Source organism: Echinops telfairi, unplaced genomic scaffold (genome assembly GCF_000313985.2).
Source record: "Echinops telfairi isolate 266 unplaced genomic scaffold, ASM31398v2 ScPeMD7_7400;HRSCAF=8409, whole genome shotgun sequence".
NCBI lineage: Eukaryota > Metazoa > Chordata > Mammalia > Afrosoricida > Tenrecidae > Echinops > Echinops telfairi.
In genome coordinates this window covers 2,322,623-2,328,619 of record NW_022111300.1, presented here as the reverse complement: position 1 = coordinate 2,328,619, position 5,997 = coordinate 2,322,623, and the positions used below count along the sequence as shown (strand labels likewise).

The window sequence follows — 5,997 nt, the reverse complement described above, 5'->3', positions numbered from 1 at the left end:
TGCCCTGTCCGACATCTCCCTTCACCCACTTTTCTGTTGCCTATCCCCCAGGGAAGAGGTTATATGTAGATCCTTGTAATCAGTTCCCCCGTTCTAGCCCACTTTCCCTCCATCCTCCCAGTATGGCCACTCTCACGACTGGTCCAGGAGGGATCATCTGTCCTGGATTTCCTGGTGTTTCCAGTTCCTATCTGTACCAGTGTACATCCTCTGGTCTAGCCAGATTTTTAAGGTAGAATTGGGATCATTATAGGGAGGGGGTGAGGAAGCATTTAGGAACTCGCGGAAAGTTGTATGTTTCATCATTGCTACACTGCACCCTGACTTGCTTGTCTCCTCCTCGCAACCCTTCTGTAATGGGATGTCCAGTTGCAGACAGATTTTGGGTCTCCAATCTTCACTCCTCATTCACAATGATATGATTGTTTGTTCTTTGATGCCTGATACCTGATTCCTTTGACACCTCATGATCACACAGGCCAGTGTGCTTCTTCCATGTGGGCTTTCAACTCACCCTTTGGAATCCCAGTAATGTTCCATCTCTTCTCCCACTTCCTCCATAGGTTTAGTGTTTCCATTCCTCCCTCATGACCAATGCTGTGAACTTTTTCCTTGGGGAAATGGGGCCCTTTTCATCATAAATGATTAATTATCCCAATACTAGAGTGAGTTCATGTCCAGACATGAAGAGGGACTAAGAGCCACAGTCTTGGGGGGCCCACCAGTCTCTGATTGACCAGTAAGCTTGGTCTCCTTTATGGCTTTAGTTTCTGTTCTGTGGTTTTCTCCCACTCTATTCAGGACCTTCAAATGCGATCCTTTTCAAAGTACTTGGTAGTAGTAACTTGGCTCCATGTAGTTCTGGTCTCAGGTTGTTTGCCTAGTCGTTAGTCCTTAAGCCTAATTATTTCCACATGTCTTTCAGTTTTCATTTACCTCCTTTCCTCAGGATGGGGAGACACCAGAACTGCACTGTAGATGGATGCTCTCGAGTTTTTCAGACCCTGGTTACCAAAGCAGGCTGTGGAGCACTGTGAATTAGTTTGCCAAATGACTGTGGTGGCATCTGAGACTATGGTCTTGCTCCTCTACACCCAGAGGCTCATTCCCTCAAGGTGTTTGGTTATGTCTAATAAGTCCTCATACTTTGTCCCCTATAGACTGCACCACATTTATGGGCATTTTTTCACCAAAGGTAAATACACATATGCAAACCTCCTCTGTCAAACGGATATATGTTGGTGGGTATACTCTCACTCTTCTTCCCACATCTGCTCACCCCATGTGTCCACTCAAGCATCCGTCCATAGATCTCCACTATTGCAAGGTTGAATAAAACTCATTATTTGCCTCCATGTCTTTAATGCTCGCCACACTCTGAATTGGATTCTTCTTCTTCTCCTCCTTTTAAAACATTTCATAATTTATCAATTCTCTGGGGAAAAATCCTCACAGTCATCACAGCCTAAGCCACTGGAGATTCTTTGTTCTTCCTTTTTGCCAGAATCAACATTGGCCTTCGCAGTCCTGCTGACTGTCTTCATTATGTTCATGTGTTCCTTAGTCTCTTTTCTTTAGGTCTCTTTCTTCTCATACAGATCATGTCTTGTTTGTCTGTGTTTAGGGTCATTTTTCTTTGCATAATCCAAAGAATCATAATTCAGGCCAAAGCCAAGAGTCTTGCTATCACCAAAATGGATTCTAAATCCAAACACCAAAATGACATATGGTGTGGTCGTATACATTTGTTGGCTAGTTCTTCATGAATTTCTGTCTTAGGCACTGCTGCTTTCCCAGGGTGAAGGCCAACACTGACCATTTGTTTTTGCTGAAGGAGGAGGCTGGTCATGAACTTCCTGGTCCAGGCAGTTACTGTGTCATTCACAATGGCACAGGGACTCAAGCAGCATGGCAAGAACAGTGCCAGTTGTATTCTTAATGATGATTTCACATGGTGATGGAGGAGAGGAGTCAAGGATGACTGCAAGGTTGTTTCTCCTTGATCAATTGGACAGGACAGGACACCTCAAGGATCCATCTCTAACCACTGTCTGTTCCTCCTTTTCTCCCTATCCTTTGTGTTAGCAGTAATGTTGGCTAAAGTGCTGATGGAATTATCATTAGTCAACAAAGGAGCGTAAGGAAGGGGCAGTTTTCAGGACAAAAATTAAGAGTATGAGTTGGGGTGTTTTCAGTTTGAATATGTCCCCCATAGAACATCCCAGGAGAACCGTCCCACAGAGAGCTGAATGTACAAGTCCAGGTGATCTGGGCTGCGTGCACAGAGGTGGGCATGCATCTGGCTGGTAAAGCTTGGTGAGGCTGGATGAGCTGGCATGAGGAAAGGATGTAGGTAGAAGAGGGAAGAGACCCAAGAGCTATGACCAGCGTAACTGTACATAGGAAGGATAGGGAGATAAGGGGAACAAGCAAGGTGGCTAGAGAAGGCTCAGTGAGGTGTCCTGACCTGAAAGCTGAGTGAAGAACATTTTTTTCCCAAGAGGAAGGCATGGTTAACGGTTTCATTGATTTTTTTCTCTCCTGGTTTTAATTCCATTAGACTGTTCAATCAGAAACATTTAGTTTATCTTTTAGTCATTTGCTGCTTTACAGCAAGGGCTGTGCTGTTCATTAATTACCTTTATCTTTTCAGCAAGACTGCAAATTTCTTGAGAAGAGAACTTTTGTTTTCTTCCCCCACCCTCTTCCACCCTTCTGCCATCTCTATGTTTTAACTTTCTTTCTAGAACAGTGGCTTTTAAATGTTTTTGACTATGTCTCTAAGTAAAACATACACTTCTCTTTGGAAACTAGCAAATACAAGGCAAGTAAACATTACTGCTAGTGGGATTCTATGCATGGGTTTATTCCAAACATTTTCCCAAAGGTTTAAAATGCCTCTGTGGTCAGTGGGTGGTTGCAGATAAGTCCTTCAGTAATACATTTTTAGGGTGCCTTAAAAAAGTCCAATACTATACAGTTATTTCTAGGGGGATCTGGTAGGTCAGTTCAATGAAAGGTGAGAAGTCAGCTCAGCAGGTTGCGCCCACAGTCTTGGGGGCTCCTGGCAAAGGAGATCACGCTTGGTGAAATAGAGAGGCAGTGAAAACGAGAAAGACCCTCGACATGATGGGTTGACCCAGTAGCTGCCACAATGGGATGAAACATAACAATAATGGTGAGGATGGCGTGGGGCCAGGCAGGGTTCCCTTCTGCTGTACATGGGATCGCTGTGACGGGCAACTGGCTGGCTCGCACCTTACAACCACAGCACAGATATGATCTTGATAACGTTTCTCAACGGACATACATAGGATGATCATGGGGCTTATTGGAAAGTGGCTTTAACTAAAGTAAAAACTGCATTGGTGAGAAAAATGCCAGGAAGGTTGTGCTGAGAATTTCCCCCCATCACAATAATGCATCTGCTCGTTCTTTGAGGGCACCAGAGCTGCACTATGAGAAATTCACTGGGAAAACTTACTTCATCCACCCGACAGCCCTGATCGTACTCTTCCAAACTCAAAGAACATTGAAAAGGAACCACTTGGGTCCCTTCAGGAGATCCCAAAGGCTTTGTTGACCTGGTATCAATCGAGAAGGGCACAATTCTTTGGGGAAGGACTAGCGAGATGGAAACATCGCCTTCAGAAGTGTGTCGATCTAGGTGATCAATATGTCAAGAAACAACAGCTTCCCATTTTTATATTTTTGTTGAATTAAATTGTCCATAATTTTGTAGCAATACTTTTTGACACACAGTTGTATATATTAACAATTGAAAGGAAGGTTTTATAAAACTGTCCTTAACTTTAGTGCATGTCAAACAATCAATTTCCCTTCTGGTACCTTATATTGCATTCTCCTTAATTAGAAATAATGATGTCTGTGAACCAGTAAATGGATTTCACTAACAACTAATTCGGTGTGAACACTGGTTTGAAAAACATCGCTTTTAGAGCTTCCAGCTCAGAGCGGCACCACATTCATTACTAATCAGATGGCATGTTGCTCGGCTGTTTTCCCCACAGCACCTTCCATGGAGTAACTGCTTAGCGCGTGCGTGTGAGATGAAGAACTTTGAGACTTTAGATGAATACTTCTTAAATTGGGCTCTCAGGCCTCTACTCATCTTCATTTTACTGTGTATGAGAAATACTAAAAAATCTCTTAAATGCTGTCTTCAAAATGAATGACAACAGTCCTGCGTCTTTGAAAATAGGCCCTGTGTGATTGAGAGTCAGAGGAAGCACCCTTCTGCTGGGGATGACCAGACATAACAGGAGGCAGACTGTGAAGTCATGACCTCATGTGCAAAGCAAGAGCTGTCCAAGGTAGCCAACTTGTCATGTTTTTCCATGTACCAATATCCTGGGGCCACAGGGTAGCATCCAAAAAATATATATTTTAATCATTTTATCGGGAGCTTATACAACTCTTATCACAATCCATCCATTCATCCATTGTATGTCAAACACATCTGTGCATTTGTTGCCCTCATCATTCTCAAAACATTTGCTTTCAACTTGAGCCCTTGGTATCAGCTCCTCATTTTTTCCCTCCCTCCCCCTTCCCCACCTCCCTCATGAACCCTTGATAATTCATAAATTCTTATTATTTTGTCATATCTTATACTGGCCGATGTCTCCCTTCACCCACTTCCCTGTTGTCTGCCCCCCGGGGAGGAGGTTATATGTAGATCCTTGTAATGGGTCCCCCCTTTCTGCCCCACCTTCCCTCCACCCTCTGGTGTCGGCACTCTCACCACTGGTCCTGAAGGGATCGTCTGTCCTGGATTCCCTGTGTTTCTGGTTCCTATTTGCACCTGTGTACATCCTCTGGTCTAGCTGGATTTGTAAGGTAGAATTGGGAACATGATAGTGAGGTGGGGGTGGGGATGAGGAAGCATTTAAGAACTAGAGGAAAGTTGTATGTTTCATCGTTGCTATACTGCTCCCTCACTGACTCGTTTCCTCCGTTTCCTCCCTGTGATCACTCTGTAAGGGGTTGTCCCATTATCTATAGATGGGCTTTGGGTCCTCAATCTGCACTCCCCCTCATTTATAATGATATGATTTTTTTGTTCTTTGATGCCTGATACCTGACCCCTTTGACACCTCGTGGTCACACAGGCTGGTGTGCTTCTTGTATGTGGGCTTTCTTGCTTCTCAGATAGATTGCTACTTGTTTACCTTCAAGCCTTTAAGACCCCAGATGCTATATCTTTTGATAGCTGGGCACCATCAGCTTTCTTCACCACATTTGCATACATTTGTCTTCAGTGATGGTGTCAGGAAGGTGTGCATCATGGAATGCCAATTTAATAGAACAAAGTGATCCATAATATTGTTAAAATATTTTCATTCATCTTAGAACACCCCTGTTTTTAATACTAAATCATATGACATTTTATGTCAATATGGAACATTAAAGGGTAATGTAACCAAGAAGAATTACTGAAACCCAAATGAAGACTGAGCATGATAGTGGGACAAGAGGAAAGTCAAAGAAAATAGAGGAAAGAGCTAGGAGGCAAAGGGCATTTATAGAAGTCTAAATATAGGCATGTACATATGCAAATATATTTATATATGAGGGTGGGGAAATAGATCTATGTGCCTATATTTATAGGTTTAGTATTAAGGTAGCAGAAGGACATTGGGCCTCCATTCAAGTACTCACTCAATGCAAGAATACTTTGTTCTCTTAAATTGGCATCCTATGATGCTCACCTTCCCAACACAACTGCTGAAGACAAAGCGGCTGAATAAGCAAATGTGGTGAAGGGACCTGATGGTGCCCGGCTATCAAAAGATGTAACATCTGAGGTCTTAAAAGCTTGAAGGTAAACAAGCAGCCATCTAGCTCAGAAGCAACAAAGCCCACATGGACGAAGCACATCAGCCTGTGTGATCACGGGGTGCCGAAGGGATCAGTTATCAGGCATCAAAGAACAAAAAAATCATATCATTGTGTGCTCACCACCCTGATATGATC

At 43.3% G+C, this 5,997-nt stretch overlaps 1 protein-coding gene and 1 pseudogene across 2 annotated transcripts in view; both read right to left on the bottom strand.

Moving 5' to 3' along the window:
- Positions 1-5,997, bottom strand: part of DLGAP1 (DLG associated protein 1) — a 931,603-nt gene that overhangs the window by 327,191 nt on the left and 598,415 nt on the right. The window lies entirely within an intron of this gene.
- Positions 1,428-5,997, bottom strand: part of LOC105978622 — a 29,650-nt pseudogene continuing 25,080 nt past the window's right edge.